This window comes from Hypanus sabinus, chromosome 25 (assembly GCF_030144855.1).
Source record: "Hypanus sabinus isolate sHypSab1 chromosome 25, sHypSab1.hap1, whole genome shotgun sequence".
Lineage (NCBI taxonomy): Eukaryota > Metazoa > Chordata > Chondrichthyes > Myliobatiformes > Dasyatidae > Hypanus > Hypanus sabinus.
The window spans coordinates 50,712,462-50,729,638 of NC_082730.1; the positions used below are offsets into that span (position 1 = coordinate 50,712,462).

The 17,177-nt window shown below is 45.7% G+C and overlaps 1 protein-coding gene across 16 annotated transcripts in view; it reads left to right on the forward strand.

Moving 5' to 3' along the window:
* Positions 1 to 17,177, forward strand: part of LOC132381232 (tetraspanin-18-like) — a 199,321-nt gene that overhangs the window by 116,048 nt on the left and 66,096 nt on the right. For 4 of the 16 annotated variants that reach the window (XM_059950606.1, XM_059950608.1, XM_059950596.1 and 1 more), the window contains one exon: positions 10,331 to 10,480. The exons of 9 other annotated variants lie outside the window; for them this stretch is intronic. The gene's annotated coding sequence lies outside the window, so the exon portion shown is untranslated. Of the gene's footprint in view, positions 1 to 7,384; positions 7,403 to 7,960; positions 8,061 to 10,330; positions 10,481 to 17,177 lie in introns of those variants that run through there. 3 more of the 16 variants (XM_059950598.1, XM_059950600.1, XM_059950601.1) reach the window with 2 other exon arrangements.

A 17,177-nucleotide genomic window follows, 5' to 3' on the forward strand; every position in this document is an offset into this window, starting at 1 on the left:
CTGACCATCAGGCATTATTATACTTGTCTGATATTGTCGGGGTTCCTCACTTCCACATTCAGGGAAAGCTCAGGTTACAAAAATGGTATCTATTTCTTTCCTAATCATCTCCTGCTATATTTTAGCTTAGAAGTGTGATCAGGGTCCTGATGTTCAAAGTCTATTCTCAACTGTATGTAGAGTGACCATTTTCTGCATCAGTCCAGAATTTCCTGGCATGAGTCCTGCTTGTTTGCAGCACTAGATAGGAATCAAATGAGTAAAGTGATATTCCTGGAAATTGAGCTGCCTTGAATCTAGTGAGCGCATGGTGGAGCATTGCTGGAGAAATTATTACAGTCTGTCTTGGAGGAAATCATTATTGGTCACTCATGAATATACCACTTTACAATATGGCACCAGACAGACTCCCACCAGATTGACCGACATGACTGAGAAGGTCATTAGCATCATGTACGATGACCACCCAGCACAGTTATTATAGGTTCCTGGCCACCTTGTCATCGTAACTGGTGTTGTAAAGAGCTCCTTTCCACTTCTATAGGAATCTCTCTGCTGCACCATCTGCTTTCAGTCAAAACATCGAAACCTTCTCCTGGGCTTCTCAAGTAACCAGACAAGGCCAGGGTTCGAAGTTTTGACTGAAAGTAGGTTCACTACTGTTGTAGAGTTTCCCCCCTGTTTTTAACAAACCAAGGTACCCTGAAATCTTTTGGCCCCCTCTCACCCTCAACCAGGGACTCTATTTTTATGAAGCAGAGTTCTCATTTCTAGCTAACAATTATCCTCTAACCAACACTATTAAGACACATTTCTTCATCTTATCAGGCAGGTGGGCCTTTCCTATTTCCTGTACTACAACAATGGCTGAACTGGAGTGGCACCACAGTGTTTAGGGGAGCACAGAGATCATATGAGCTGTTCTGTTAATCCATATATTTCAGCATCTCCTACATTATCCCATTTGCTTAGTCTTTTTCAATAATCATAAATGTTTGTCTACAATTTTGAAGTTCTAAAACTTAGTATCAATCAACTCATGACAAATACATAATTAACTTTTTTTAAAGTAGTCAATAAAATACTTAAATTTCTAAGTTCAAAGGAAATGTTTATCAAAGTACAGATATGTCGCCAAATGCAGCTCTGAGATTCACTTTCATGCGTGAAGTAGGCCTTTCTGGCCCTTTAAGTTGTGGCACCCAGCAACCTGATTTAATCCCAGCCTAATCACGGGACAATTTACAATAACCAATTAACCCTCCAACTGGTTCACCTTTGGACTGTGGATGGAAACCAGAGCACCGTGAAGAAACACACGCGGTCACAGGGAGAAGTCCTTACCGACAGTGGTGGGGACTGTACCACCCCAAATCCAATAACCACCATAGAGTCAACGGTAGACTAAACAACAGGGCAGACAACCAGTGCTGCAAAAGACAACAAACTGTTCAAATGCAACAAGGAAGAGAAAAAAAATAATAAGCAATAAATATTGAGATTGTGAGATGAAGAGTCCTTGAAAGTAAGTCCATAGGTTGTGGGAACAGTTCAGTGATGGGCCAGTGAAGTTGAGTGAAGTTATCCCCTTTGCTTCAAACCCTGATGGTTGTGTGTTAATAACTGTCACTGAACCTGGTGGTGTGAGTCCTGAGGCTCCTGTACCTACTTCCTGATGGTTGAGGGGGTGATAACTGTCACTGAACCTGGTGGTGTGAGTCCTGAGGCTCCTGTATCTACTTCCTGATGATCGAGGGGTAATAACTGTCACTGAACCTGGTGGTGTGAGTCCTGAGGCTCCTGTACCTACTTCCTGATGGCAACAGCGAGAAGAGAGCTTGACCTGGGTAGCGGGGTGTGGTCCCTGATGATGGATGCTGCTTTCCTGCAACAACGTCCATGTAGATGTGCTCAATGGTGGGGAGGGCTTTACCTGTGATGGACTGGGCCGTATCCAATGCCTTTCGTAGGATTTTCCATTACTATTTTCATACCAGACTGTGGTGCAGCCACTCAATATACTCTCCACTGCCGATCTGTAGAAGTTTGTTGAAGTTTTGGATGTCATGCCGAATCTTTGTAAACCCTTAAGGAAATAGAGTCACTGCCATGCTTTCTTCATAATTATACTTACCTGCTGGGCCCAGAAGTGATCCTCCGAAATGATAACACTGAGGAATTTAAAGTTGCCATTGCTCACCAACTCTGATTCTCTGATGATCACTGGCTCATAGATCTCTGGTTTCCTCCTCCTGAAGTCAACAATCAGCTTCTTCGTTTTACTAACAGTGAGTACAGGGTAGATTTTCAATGTCCATTCTACAGATATGCTGACTTATTACCATCTTTGATTTGGCCTATGGCAGTGGTATCATCAGCAAAAGATATGGCATTGGATCTGTGTCTAGCCGCACATAATCATAAACGTAAAGGGGGCTGAGCACGTGACCATCTGCGTCACCTGTGCTGATGGAAATTGTGGAGGAGATGTTGGTGCCAATTCGATCTGGCTTGGGTCTGAAAATTGAGGATCCAATTGCAAAAGCATCTATCGAGGCCAAGGATTGGGATATCATTGATCTGTTTCGAGGGGATGATAGCATTAAATGCTGAGCTACAGTGGATGAAGAGCATCCAGATGTACACACCTTTGCTGTCCAGATGTTCCATGGTTTTGTGTCGAGCCAGTGAAATGGCATCTGCAGTGGACCTGTTGTGCTGGTAGTCAAGTGCTTCTCAGGCAAGGGTTGATATGTTTCATCACCAACCTGTCAAAGCACTTAGTCACTGTGGATGTAAGTGCTACCGGATGATAGTCATTGAGGAAGTTTTCATGTTCTTCTTTGGCACCGATATAGCTGAAGCTTGCTTGAAACGGGTGGGTACCTCAGACTGATGAAGGGAGAGGGTAAGGATCGCAGTGGATCAGCACAGTACTCGGCAGGTACCCCATCATGTTTTATGTGGGTTCACCACCCTGAAGGATGCTTGCACCGAGGACTCAGAGACTGAAATCACAGGATCACCAAAGGCTGCGGGGCTTGGAGAAATACCGGGGAGATGTCCTTCTAACTTCATCCCATATACTTAATTACTATTTGGAACCTAATCCTCTGATTGCTCTTTTCAGCACCTTGGGAGAGGTCGACACGCATCTGAGTCCGACTAAACATTGTGCATTGTCTCTTGCCTCTCCTTTGGCCAGATGTGCAGTCCTTCTTAGAGATGTTGCTCCACCCACTCATGCTCAGTGGCTCAGAGATATTATGTCCTGTTTAGACCTCGAAAAGATTCATTATTCACTCCTTAATTCGGACATAAAGTTCCAAAGGGAGTGGGGACCTTTCTTTGAATATTTTCTTAATTCCCGCTTAGGTTAAATGTCCATCCCTTTTTTTTTGTGTATATAAATCCCTTATTCCCAGCTTCTTTCAGTTAAGATTTACGGTTTTTGATGTGTGAACATATTATAGTCCAGGTAGTAGGCAATATACCTTCTTTTTATAAACTCAGCTCAAAATTTCTGTTTAACTTTTCTATATATTGTAAGGTTGCTCTTGGAGTTGGGCAATGGGAGGGAGGGGTAGTAACTAACTATATACGATTCTACCATGGAGGCTCTTTTTTAACTGTTATGAACTGTATATTCCACACCTTTGTTTTACACTGTACAAACCTCCTCTTTAGTGTTTTTATATTGAAAAATTAATTTTAAAAAACGGCCATGGGAGTTCGTGATAGTTCCTCCATGCTTTGATGGTCAAATTGAACACAGAAAGCTTTGAGCTCAGCTGGAATTGAAGCCCTGTTGTCACCCATTTCACTTGATAAGAGGTGATAGGATTCACTCCCTGCCACATTGATTCAAGTTACTCCTTATGTTAACAATTTAGCTCCTGTACATTAAACATCAAAATAAGCAATTACCAAAATACTTCAGGAGTGTTTTACCAACGTAGCAGTTAAGCAACTTTGTCATAAGATTACACATATCTTGCACAGCAAAACATAATCTTTCAATTTAATGTTACGGCAGATTAATTAAATTATCAGGCTATTTTGAAATGCCTCCTGGATATAAAGACCATGTAGATAAATGTATTACAGCTGATGTTAATCAGTGCAATAGCACAACAGATCAAACCATTAGTTCTGCTGTAAGTGCTAATGTGTAGCATTATGGCAGTTAGCAGCAACTGGACTGGGAACCGCAATGGGCAAACCAGTGGAATCAATCTCTGTCATTTTATAGGAGCATTGTTTTAGGTAAGTAAGATTTTAATTTAGTATTGAATCAGAATTCAAGGCTAAAATTAATTGCAAACCACAATAATTTTATTATTTATCTTCTACATGAAAGCTAAATGTAAATCACTGCATGCAATTCATTACATTCCCAGTCATTTAGGGTGGAGCTGGGTGTGATTGGAGGTTAGAAGGTTTCCTTTAAAAATGGATGGGCTGGAGGAAGGGACTATTGCATATTCCGAGGTTAAAGTGGGTAATTTTTAAAGTAGAAGATGACTTAGGGGTTTAAAACAAAGAAAGACTTCTATTTAATGGGTGTGAGACCCCATGAGACTAGTTTTGAATCACTTTGGAGCCAAAGCTAGCACCACTTCCCTCACTGTTATTAATTTTTATGGTTTTTCATAATTTTAGACATTTTTTACATACCCACAAAATAATAGTCCTTAAAATTTATTTTTCCCCAAGTAATGGTGCATTTGTACTATGTACCAACAACCACTGAGCATGTGCTCATTAGATTTGCCTCAGGGAAAAAATAGGGAGAGAGAAGGCTTCTATTGAATCAACAATGATAAACATAGGAACGTGGACTGCAGTAACTTTGCACGAGTGTTGGGCCTCTTCAAAGTGTTGCTCCATGACCATTATTATTTACTTTATATCTGTGGCTTTGTTCATACAACAAAAATACTGAGGGAAATTATGTGTTTTCTGAATAGTTCTCTCCAGTCCAGTCACCCCGTTACATGATAGTGGTGCTTAAGGAGCTTTTAGACAGGGAAGTGCATACGCAGGGAATGGATCATGTTCAGACAGAAGGGGTTTAGTGTAGTTTGGCATCATGGGCTGAGGGCCTGTTCCTGTACTGTATGCTCTATGTTCTATGTTTAATGCACGAATTCATTAGTGAATATACATGTAGTATTGGACACCACTCACTAATATCCATGTGCAAATCATTGAGAAGGAATAGCATTGGAATCCTGGTAATATTCCTCTCTCTGACCCAGATACAAACACTAATTATTAATTTCAGACAACATAACGTAGAGTGGGGATCGTCCTGATCTGCGTGGAAACTGTCCCCGACATTCAGAGATAGGGTTCAATTCACTATCTTTCTTTGCCAGCATAGGGCACTTTGGGAACTCGGCATGCCAGGAACACAGAGCAGCGTCTTGTAATTGTAATTGCAGCAGATCGGTACAACAGCCAGCCGGTAGATTCTATAACCTCCTGCCAATCTCGTCAGCTTTCTTCTATATAAGAAGTTCAAAGAAACAAAGTTCAAAAGGCTAGAGAAAGTGGTGGATGCAGCCCAGTCCATTACAGGCAAAGCCCTCCTCAGCACTGAGTACATTTACAAGGAATACTGCCTTGCGAAAACAGTGTCCGCTATCCAGGCCATGCTCTCTTCACCCTGTACAGGATCCTGAACCAGGCCTTCAAACATCAGGCTCTTCAATTAGCATGGATAGCTGCACTCGGCTCTGATTTCAAAACCTACAGAATCCCTGAGGATACTATACAACTCACATTCTCTGTATTATTTATTTTTTTAATTTTCACAGTTTGCCTTATTCTGTTTTGTTTTTTTTTGTTGGATTTGTTTATGTATAGTTTTTCATAAATTCTGTTGTATTTCTTTATTTTGCTGTAAATGCTTGCAAGAAAATGAATCTCAGGGTAGTATATGGTGACATATATGTACTTGGATAGTAATGTACTTTGGCTTTGATTTTCTGAGACATGAGTTACAAACAGCCAGATGTCACCAATGCTGTCTTACCAAAGCCTTCCTCATCTATTGGAGGGATAAGTAAAGCAATGTCAGTGCCTGACACCTTCTGCATCGAGTTCCTAATTCTGCTCGGTGGGCTGTGTTGGGAAGGCCATGCTGTTCATACACCCAACACAAGGCCTGCAAAACACATTCTCTATTCTATCACGGCAAGGTAATACCAGGTGGTTGAGAGGAAACAATTTAAGGCTTTTAAAGATGCCTTAAAAAAAGGTAACATTCCCATTGGTTTTTGGGGATCCCTTTCTCAATGAAGGAACAGCTGGAGGAACACCTGGGTTACCTTTGAGAACACAGTGTAAACAGCAGGAGATAGACTCATTATCTCTGATATTACCCACCCACTCTTGCTAACACCATCTCCTGCAGGAGGCAGAGAAGGCAAACTGCTAATTAAATTTGCTGACCACACTACACTGATTGGCTTATTCTCAAATAATAATGAGGCAGCCTACAGAGAGGAGGTCATCACCCTGAAACAGTGGTGTCAAAAAAACAACCTCTCCCTCCACTTCGCAAAAACAAAGGAGCTGGTGGTGGATTACAGGAGGAATGGAGACGGGCAAACCCCTATTGACATCCATGGTTCTGGGGTTGAGAGAGTGAACAGCTTTAAGTTCCTCAGCATAAACATCACCGAGAATCTCACGTGATCTGTACACACCAGCTGTGTAGTGAAAAAGGCACAACAGCACCTCTTTCACATCAGACGGTTGAGGAAGTTTGGTATGGGCCCTCATATTCTAAGAACTTTTTATAGGGGCAAGATTGGGAGCTTCCTGACTTGCTGCATCACTGCCTGGTATGGGAACTGTATCCCCCTTACTCACAGGACTCTGCAGAGAGTGGTGCGGACGGCCCAGCGCATCTGTAGACGTGAACTTCCCACTATTCAGGACGTTTACAAAGACAGGTGTGTTAACAGGGCCCGAAGGATCATTGGGGACCCGAGTCACCCCCAACCACAAACTGTTCCAGCTGATACCATTAGGGAAATGGTACCGCAGCATAAAAGCCCGAACCAACAGGCTCCGGGACAGCTTCTTCCACCAGGCCATCAGACTGATTAATTCATGCTGACACAACAGTATTTCTATGTTATATTGACTGTCCTGTTGTACGTAATACTTATTATAAATTACTATAATTGCATATTTGAATGGAGACGTAATGTAAAGATTTTTACTCCTCATGTATGTGAAGGATGTAAGAATTAAAGTCAATTCAATTCAATTCACACATTAGCCATGTTGGAATACAGATCTTCCCACTCTGAGAAACTGCCCAATCAAGGGTGAAAAACTCAGCCAACAACCGAAGGACCAGCTAGAAACCCCAGAGTGGTCAGCAGTAAGTTATCTGGAGAATCATCCTTTTTCTGACTTCTGTTAATCAGTGCTTTGGTGAAGGATAGAAGCAGGTTGTTTTGATATACATTTGAGCAAATGATAGGCTCCTAGTATGTACTTTTTGTGGTGATAAATGCCTGTTCTCCACTCAAGCCCCTTGCCCTCGTGTATGGCAACTAAACGATAAAGTTCTGCTTTCTAACTGCCTTTGATATAGTGCCGGAAGTGAGGGCCTTGCCCAGCACATTGTGGTGCTCAGGGGGCATGGCCACTTGCTAGCCTCAGCATTCCTAGTGGCCAGCGCTATCAATTGTTCTTGTTTTAAAACGTGTTTGTGGGATTATGGTGAGATGTTAAAGTTCATTTATTGTTACATTTTAGCTCGGGTTATATAGTTGTTCACCTGTGTGTTTGTGGGTCACCAGGCCTGTAACCGGGGCACGTAATAATAACCAGTCCTGTCTGTATGTGACTGCGTTGGTTCTCACTGAGCTACCACGCTCTGACTGTCACAATAAAAATGTCAGCTTCCCGCAACTTCCTGTCGTCTATCACACAGGTCTCAGACGACAGCAAGCGGGAGAGTCTGGAGCAGCCACTGACCCTGGGTGAGCTGACTGGCTCCGTCCGTTCCTTTGGATCAAGTAGGACTCCCGGAGGTGATGGCTTACCGTCGAGTTGTATTCGGCTCTGTGGAACCGGGTGGGCCCCGACCTGCTGGAAGTGTACAACGCTACGCTGCTGGCCAGCAGCGTGTCAGAATCCATGAGGAAGGGCATCATCACCCTCATCCACAAGCAGAAGGGGGAGAGGGAGGACATTAGAAATTGGAGGCCCATCTCTCTCCTGAATATAGACTATAATGTGCTGTACCGGGCAGGAAGATCTCAGACAGCCTGGCGCTGCTGAGGGACACCATCGCCTACGTGCAGGACAGGGGGTGGACGCCTGCCTGGTCAGCTTGGACCAGGAGAAAGCCTTCAACAGGATATCACACATATGGCGGATGTACTCTCCAAAATGGGATTTGGGGAGGGAATCTGGAATTGGATCAAACTGCTCTACACGGACATCTGTAGCGCAGTCCAGGTCAACGGGTGGGAAACAGACAGCTTCCCCATCAGGTCTGGAGTCAGGCAGGGCTGCCCTCTCTCCCCTGTCTTGTTCGGGTGCCGCATAGAACCCTTTGCCAAAGCCATCAGGAAGGATGAGGGCATAAGAGGGGTGACGCTGCCAGGCAGTGGAGGGACCCAAGTCAAAACCTCCCTGTACATGGACGATGTCACCATCTTCTGCTCTGATCCGAGGTCGGTTCGCAGATTTACTGACATCTGCGAACAGTTCGAGCAGGCGTCGGGGGCCAGGGTCAACTGCACGAAGAGCGAAGCCATGCTCTTTGGCAACTGGCCCGACCGATCCAGCGTCCATGACCATCAGGTCTGATCACGTGAAGGTGTTGGGGATCTGGTTCAGAGGGACCGAGGCATGCAGGAAGAATTGGCGGGAGTGGACTACCAAGGCGAAACAGAAACTGGGGCTGTGGGGAGGGCGCTCCCTATTGATAGCGGGCAAGAACCGGGTCATCAGATGTGAGGTGCTCTCAGGTCTGTTGTACTTGGCGCAGGTGTGGCCAGTCCCCCACTCCTGCAGCTTGGAAATCACCAGAGCCATCTTCAGATTTGTCTGGGGATCGAGAATGGGCCGTCATGACAATGGAGGCAAGAACGTCCCTAATGTCACCCTCACCCTGATGATCAGCTTCGTGTGTGGCTGCATCAGGTTGTGTGTGGATCCCAGGTACGTGGGCACCAAGTACCACTACGTGCCCAGGTTCTACCTGTCACCCTGGCTATGAAGGATGGGTCTGGCCCCTTTCCCACGCAACACCCCTGTCAGCTGGTCATTGCCGCCATACCTGTCCTTCATAGAGAAGTTCTTTCAGGTCAACGCCTTTGACCACAGGGCCATCAGGCAGTGGTCAGCACGTAAGGTCCTGCAGGCACTGCAGGGGAAGGATGTGATGGACAGAGTGGGGTGGTTCCCTGAGCAGACCGTCCAGTTCATCTGGCAAAATGCCTCATCGCCAGACCTCACCAACAGGCACCAGACCTCGCCTGGCTGGTGGTGAGAGGGGCCCTCCCAGTCCGATACCTCCTGTACGCCTGGAATGTCGTCCCCACATCCCGCTGTCCACGGGAGGACTGCAGTGAGGAGTCGGTGATCCACCTCTTTGCACACTGTGGGTTTGCAGAGAAGGTGTGGAGGAGGATGGAAGGAATGGAGTCGAGATTCATGCCCAGCAGCTGCGTAACTGAGAACTCCCTGATTTACAGGCTGTTCCCGGGGATAAACATGGAGACAAACATCCGGTGCTGCTGGCAGATCATCATCTCGGTGAAAGACGCTCTTTGGTCAGCCCGAAACTTGATGGTCTACCAGCACACGGAGATGTCAGTGGGGGAATGCTGCCGACTGGCACATTCTCACCCGCAGGAATTCACGCTGAGGGGTGCACTCAGGCTTGGTGCAGCCACCACGAAGGCCCGATGGGGAAGGACCACAGTTTGAGGTTCATCGCCCGTGGGAGTGGGAGGGGTCGGGTGGGGAGGAGAATACCCCTCATCAGCGGTGTGGATAGATGAGTCAACATGGTGCCCCGGGAGTGGCAACCGTAAAGGAACTTCGGTAAAGGAATGAGAGTCAACGCCTGGATGTTTATCGTTAATAGTTTTATTTTATTGTAAATAAGTCTTTATTCCTTGTCTAAAGTTTAGGAGTCAATGAATGTTTTATTGTAAACATCTTTAATTTGAATAGGAACAGAGTCAACATATAATTTATTGTAAATAACTTTATTTATTGTATAAGGACTCAGATTTAATGAATGGATTTTTTTCTATGTAAATCACTTTATTTTGTAATATTTCAGAATAAAGTCTTTTTAGAAAGAAAAAGATAAAAATGCCAGCTCTTACCTGTCTTCATGGACCGACACGCTCGCCACATTGGTGTCAGGAGCGGGATTAGAGATTGAAGAGCTACGAAGTCTGATGAAGCGCCTGAAGACCCGGGGAACAAGGTGAGGAATCCGAGCGGTATGCCTCCAACGCAGCTCCAGGCCGGGCCCCCAAAGACCGGACGCTGACTCCACAGCAAGAACCTGGGGACCAAGCACTGTGTCTTCCCAGGAAACCGCAATGGGGCAAGTGACGGCGATTCAGCTGGCTTTGAACCCTGGCAACCGTGCGGCGATGAGAGGGAAGAGGTGGCTGTGTATTGCGGTGGGGGACAAGGTGTGGCCAGCCTGCTGTCCCGCTGGGGGCCCATGTGGATGTGCTGGGGGCGACGCTCTGCCTCGGTGCTGAAGCCGTGGCTCTCCAGCAGGGCAGCCCCAGAAAGCAGACAAGGTGGGCGCAGCGACAACCACTGCCGCTTCCCCAGCAGCCCGCAACGGGGCTCACACCCTGCAATGGCCCCAATACAGGGGCAGGCGGCGATGGCAATGTTTCAGGTGGCAGCTTCCCACTGGCCCAGGTGAGCGGGGGACGACGGCTGGAGTGGGTAGAGGTCTCCGCCCTGTATCCAGAGCCCAAGGCCCTACACTCTCGGTGGGGCACACTGGAGGTGCGAGTCGGGTTGCTGTTCTGGCGGTGGTAGATTTCCGACAGCGACAGACATCTCCTCCGGCTGGTGGTCCCCTCCGCTCTCTTCTCATCTGTCATCTTGGACCAAATGCCCACCACAGTATGCCTGTTACCCTTCCATTCTACCCTGTGATCCTGTACCTGCCTGAGGTCTGTGGAACATAAGCCAAGTAGTAAACCAACCCTGGATGTGGTTGCTTTAGTCGATCAGTGAAGGTGACTAGTTCAGTTTACCGGTATATACTGTAGGAGTCTGCCTGCCCCAAGTTACTTTGGTGGAACTCAGCAGGCCAGGCAGCATCTATAAGGAGAAGCGCTGTCGACGTTTCAGGCCAAGACCCTTCGTCAGGATGAACCGAAAGGAAAGATAGTAAGAGATTTGAAAGTAGTGGGGGGAGGGGGAAATGCGAAATGATAGGAGAAGACCGGAGGGGGTGGGATGAAGCTGAGAGCTGGAAAGGTGATTGGCAAAAGGGATACAGAGTTAGGGAAGGGAAAGGATCATGGGACGGGAGGCCTCGGGAGAAAGAAAAGTGGGGGGGGGGGGGAAGCACAGAGGGAGATGGAGAACAGGCAGAGTGATGGGCAGAGAGAGAGAGAAAAAAAACAACTAAATATGTCAGGGATGGGGTAAGAAGGGGAGGAGGGGCATTAACGGAATTTAGAGAAGTCAATGTTCATGCCATCAGGTTGGAGGCTACCCAGCCGGTATATAAGGTGTTGTTCCTCCAACCTGAGTTTGGATTCATTTTGACAGTAGGGGAGGCCATGGATAGACATATCAGAATGGGAATGGGACATAGAATTAAAATGTGTGGCCACTGGGAGATCCTGCTTACTCTGGTGGACAGAGCGTAGGTGTTCAGCGAAACGGTCTCCCAGTCTGTGCTGGGTCTCACCAATATATAAAAGTCCACACCGGGAGCACCGGACGCAGTATACCACACCAGCCGACTCACAGGTGAAGTGTCGCCTCACCTGGAAGGACTGTCTGGGGCCCTGAATGGTGGTGAGGGAGGAGGTGTAAGGGCAGGTGTAGCACTTGTTCCATTTACAAGGATAAGTACCAGGAGGGAGATCGGTGGGAAGGGATGGGGGGGACAAATGGACAAGGGAGTTGCGTAGGGAGTGATCCCTGCAAAAAGCAGAAAGGGGGGGAGGGAAAGAATTGCTTGGTAGTGGGATCCCGTTGGAGGTGGAGGAAGTTACGGAGAATTATATGTTGGACCTGGAGGATGTTGGGGTGGTAGGTGAGGACAAGGGGAACCCTATCCCGAGTGGGGTGGCAGGTGGATGGGGTGAGGGCAGATGCTGCATCTCGAGATAGGGTTCCACCAGCATTTTGTGTGTGTTGTTTGAGTTTCTAGCATCTGCAGATTTCCTCGTGTTTTCCCAGTTACATTGGATAGTTCTTGCCCGTAGTTTCTGAATCTGCATTCTGTAATTATTTATAGCTATGCTGTGTTATAGAATCAAAGAGTCATCAAATAGTTCAGCACGGAAACAGGCCTTTCTGCCCATCTAGTGGGTGCTGAACCATTTAAACTGCCTATTCGCATGGATCTGCACTGGGACCATAGCCCTCCATACCCCTACCATCCATGAACCTATGCAAACGTCTCTTGAATGTTAAAATAAAGCTTACATGCACCACTTCCGCACTCTCACTACTCACTGAGTTTAGAGGTTTCCCATCATGTTCCCCTTAAACTTTTCACCTTTCTTTCTTAGCCCATGACCTTATGTTATAGTCACATTGAAAAAGCCTGCTTGCATTTAGCTTAATTTTGTAACTCCTCATAATTTAGTATACCTCTGTCAAAAGACCTTAAATCTTTTACATTCCCAGGAATAAAGTCCTAATCTATTCAATCTTTCTTTATAACTTTGTTCTTCTAGTCCAGTCAACATTCTTGTAAATTTTCTCTGTACTCTTACAAATATTATTTACATCTTTCCAGTAGGTAGGTGACCAAAACTGCACCCACAATTCCAAATCAGTACTTTGATTAGAAGGCCAATGTGCCAAAAGCTTTCTTAATGACCCTATCTACCTGTGACTCCACTTTAAAGAATTACGGACCTGTATTCCCAGATCTCTTTTGTTCTGCTCGGGGCCGTACCATTCACTCTGTAATACCTACCTTGGTTGGTCCTTCTGAAGTGCAACTCATCACACTTGTCCTCATTAAATTCTATCTGCCATTTTTTCAGCCCATTTTCCAGCTGGTCCAGATCTAGCTGTGAACGCTGATAGTCTTCATCACTGTCCACTGCACCCCTGATCTTGATGTCATCCACTAATTTGCTGATCCAGTTAACGACATATCATACAGATGACAAACAACAATTGACCTAGCACTGATTCCTGAGACATGTCGTTAGTTACAGGACTGCAGTCAGAGAGGCAACCATCAATTTCCCAATTTACCCAATTTCCCTCTGGATCAATAAAGTATGTCTGTCTGTCTGTCAACTACCACTCTCTGGCTTCTCCCACAAAACCAATGTTTAATCCAATTTGTTACCTCATCTTGAATCCCGAGTGACTACAACTTCTTGACCAAACTCCCATGAGGGACCCTGTGAAATGCTTTACTAAAGTCCATGTAGACAACATCCACTGCCTTGCCTTCATCAACTTTCCTGGTTACTTTCTCAAAAAACTCTGTAAGATTGGTTCGACATGACCTACCACGCACGAAGCCATGCTGGCTCTCCCTAATCAGTCCATGTCTATCCAAACACTCATATATCCTATCGCTTGGAATATCTTCCAATAACTTTCCCACTATTGATGCCAGACTCATCGGCCCATAATTTCCTGGTTTATTTTAAAAACTGGAGCAGCATTAGCTATCCTCCAAACCTGACGCAAAGGATAATTTAAATATCTCACCAGGGCCTTTGCTATTTCTACAGCAGCCTCCCACAGGGACTGAGGGAACACTTTGTCAGGCTCAGGGGGTTTATCCACCCCATCTTGCCTCAAGACAGCAAACACCCCCTCCTCTGTAATCTGTATCGTGTCCGTGACCTCACTGTTGCTTTGCCTCACTTTTACAGGTGCTCTGTCCATCTTCCAAGTAAATACAGATGCAAAAAATCCATTTAAGATCTCCCCCGTCTCTTCTGACTACACACATGGATTACCATTCTGATCTTCCAGAGCCAATTTTGTCCCTTGCAATCCTTTTACTCTGAACATACCTGTAGAATCCATTAGGATTCTCCTTCACCTTGCCTGATAGAGCAATCTTTTGGTCCTCCTGATTTAAAGACCCTCCTGGCAAGCATTTAAAGATCGCATGGATGAACTCCAACAATTGTTCATCCCAGTTTGGCAAAAGAATAAACCAGGGAAGGCAGTGCAGCCGTGGCTGACAAGGGAAATTAGGGATAGTATCAAGTCCAAAGAAGAAACATACAAATTAGCAAAAAAAAAAGCGGCACATCTGAGGACTGGGAGAAATTCAGAGACCAGCAGAGGAGGACAAAGGGCTTAATTAGGAAAGTGAAAAAAGATTATGAGAGAAAGCTGGCAGGGAACATAAAAACTGACTGTAAAAGCTTTTATAGATACGTGAAAAGAAAAAGATTGGTCAAGACAAATGTAGGTCCTTTACAGTCAGAAACAGGTGAATTGATCATAGGGAACAAAGACATGGCAGACCAATTGAATAACTACTTTGGTTCTGTCTTCACTAAGGAGGACATAAATAATCTTCCGGAAATAGTAAGGGACTGAGGGTCTAGTGAGATGAAGGAACTGAGGGAAATACATGTTAGTAGGGAAGTGGTGTTAGGTAAATTGAAGGGATTAAAGGCAGATAAATCCCCAGGGCCAGATGGTCTGCATCCCAGAGTGCTTAAGGAAGTAGCCCAAGAAATAGTGGATGCATTAGTGATAACTTTTCAAAACTCCTTAGATTCTGGATTAGTTCCTGAGGATTGGAGGGTGGCTAATGTAACCCCACTTTTTAAAAAAGGAGGGAGAGAAAAACCGCGGAATTATAGTCCGGTGAGTCTGACATTGGTGGTGGGGAAAATGCTGGAGTCGGTTATCAAAGATGTGATAACAGCACATTTGGAAAGAGGTGAAATCATTGGACAAAGTCAGCATGGATTTGTGAAAGGAAAATCATGTCTGACGAATCTTATAGAATTTTTTGAAGATATAACTAGTAGAGTGGATAGGGGAGAGCCAGTGGATGTGGTATATTCAGATTTTCAAAAGGCTTTTGACAAGGTCCCACACAGGAGATTAGTGTGCAAACTTAAAGCACATGGTATTGGGGGTGTGGTATTGATGTGGATAGAGAATTGGTTGGCAGACAGGAAGCAAAGAGTGGGAGTAAACGGGACCTTTTCAGAATGGCAGGCAGTGACTAGTGGGGTACCGCAAGGCTCAGTGCTGGGACCCCAGTTGTTTATAATACATATTAATGATTTAGACGAGGGAATTCAATGCAGCATCTCCAAGTTTGCGGATGACACGAAGCTGGGTGGTGGTGTTAGCTGTGAGGAGGATGCTAAGAGGATGCAGGGTGACTTGGATAGGTTAGGTAAGTGGGCAAATTCATGGCAGATGCAATTTAATGTGGATAAATGTGAGGTTATCCACTTTGGTTGCAAGAACAGGAAAACAGATTATTATCTGAATGGTGGCTGATTAGGAAAAGGGGAGATGCAATGAGACCTGGGTGTCATTGTACACCAGTCATTGAAGGTGGGCATGCAGGTACAGCAGGCGGTGAAAAATACAAATGGTATGTTGGCATTCATAGCAAAAGGATTTGAGTACAGGAGCAGGGAGGTTCTACTGCAGTTGTACAAGGCCTTGGTGAGACCGCACCTAGAGTATTGTGTGCAGTTTTGGTCCCCTAATATGAGGAAAGACATTCTTGCCATAGAGGGAGTACAAAGAAGGTTCACCAGGTTGATTCCTGGGATGGCAGGACTTTCATATGAAGAAAGACTGGATCGACTAGGCTTATACTCACTAGAATTTAGAAGATTGAGGGGGAATCTTATTGAAACATATAAAATTCTAAAGGGTTTGGACAGGCTAGATGCAGGAAGATTGTTTCTGATGTTGGGGAAGTCCAGAACGAGAGGTCAAAGTTTAAGGATAAAGGGGAAGCCTTTTAGGACCGAGATGAGGAAAAACTTCTTCACACAGAGAGTGGTGAATCTGTGGAATTTTCTGCCACAGGAAACAGTTGAGGCCGGTTCATTGGCTATATTTAAGAGGAAGTTAGATATGGCCCTTGTGGCTAAAGGGATCCGGGGATATGAAGAGAAAGCAGGTACAGGGTTCTGAGTTGGATGATCAGCCATGATCATACTGAATGGCGGTGCAGGCTTGAAGGGCTGAATGGCCTACTCCTGCACCTATTTTCTATGTTTCTATGTTTCTATTTCTTTCTTAAGTGTTCTCCTGCATTTCCTATACTCCTCAAGTACCTCATTTATTCCTACCTGCTTAAACCTGCTATGTACCTCCATCTCTTTCTTAGACAGGGCCTCCTTTTTCTCTCAGCCTCTCCGCTATCTGTTCTGACTTTCTCGTTCCCTTCCCCCTGCAACTCAGGCTTAAACCTCCCTCTTGCAGCTCTAGCAAATCTTCCCAATAGGATGTTAGTCCCACTCCAGTGCAGGTGCAAGCTGTCTCTTCTGTACAGGACCTACCTTACCCAGAAGAGAGCCCATTGATCCAATGATCTGGTACCAACTTCTTAACCATGTGTTAAACTGAATAATCTTCTGATTTCTGGCCTTACTAGCACATGGCACAGGTAGCATTCCTGAGATCACAATCCTGGAGGTCCTGTCCTTTAACTTACCACCTAATTCCTGAACTCAATTTGCAGGACCTATGTCATTGGCACCGACATGGACCACGACCCCTGGCTGCTCACTCTCCCACCTCAGATTGCTGAGGTCCTGATCCAAGGTGTCCCAGACCCTGGGCTCCAGAAGGCAACACACCATCTGGGAACTTTGCTCTCGTCCACAGAGCCTCCTTTCTGTTCCCCTAACTATTGAATTCCCTATCACCACAGCGTGCCTATTCTCCCCTCCTCCCCTCTGTCACAGAGCTAGACTCAGTGTTAGAGACTTGGTCACTAT